The sequence below is a fragment of the Hyperolius riggenbachi genome, chromosome 4 (assembly GCF_040937935.1).
Source record: "Hyperolius riggenbachi isolate aHypRig1 chromosome 4, aHypRig1.pri, whole genome shotgun sequence".
Lineage (NCBI taxonomy): Eukaryota > Metazoa > Chordata > Amphibia > Anura > Hyperoliidae > Hyperolius > Hyperolius riggenbachi.
The window spans coordinates 28,146,866-28,147,844 of NC_090649.1; positions in this window are offsets into that span (position 1 = coordinate 28,146,866).

The following is a 979-nucleotide window of genomic DNA, read 5'->3' on the forward strand; positions in this document are numbered from 1 at the left end:
GACCAGGAGGGCAGCAAACAACGCAAGCCGCAGCTAGTACCCAAAAGGGAATGGTATCGGCAGTGTCCTTGGAGTGGGAAAATTTTCTGACACCCATGCAGCCGCAGCCCACTGAACAGCAAGCGTGCAGATCCACCTCCAACACCGATCGCCTGGAGAAGATGGTCAAGGACTACATGTCAGATGGCGTAGCTGTGTCGAACCATCCATCTGCACCCTTCAACTATTGGGTATCGAAGCTAGACACCTGGCACGAACTGGCAATGTACGCAATAGAGGTGCTGGCTTGCCCGGCAGCCAGCGTTATGTCGGAACGCTGTTTCAGTGCTGCCGGAGGCATCGTCACAGATCGGCGTATCCGCCTCTCTACAGAAAATGCAGACCGTCTGACTCAAATTAAAATGAATCAATCCTGGATTGGAAATGACTACGCAACACTCCAGGACCCCAACCAAGTAACATGACCAATGAACATCTGGGATGGTGTTGCGTTTCCGGGCCCTGTTTATTGAACCTCTCATCTGTATTACATTTATGACTGCATGGCGGCAAAAAGCATTGCTGCTATATCCGCACGCTTTTTGTCCACATGCAAGGCCTGGGTTGTTGTGTCTCACAAAGCGTGGCCTTCTCCTCCTGCGCCTGCTCCTGTTCCATCACGTCTGCTGCTGCTGGGTTAGCGTTGCCGCGTGGTCCCTGTTTATTGAACCACTTATCTTTATTACATTTATGACTGCATGGCGGTACAAAGCATGCTATCCGCACGCTTCTTGCCCTCATGCAAGGCCTGGGTTGTTGTGTCTCACAAAGCGTGGCCTTCTCCTCCTGCGCCTGCTCCTGTTCCATCACGTCTGCTGCTGCTGGGTTAGCGTTGCCGCGTGGTCCCTGTTTATTGAACCACTTATCTTTATTACATTTATGACTGCATGGCGGTACAAAGCATGCTATCCGCACGCTTCTTGCCCTCATGCAAGGCCTG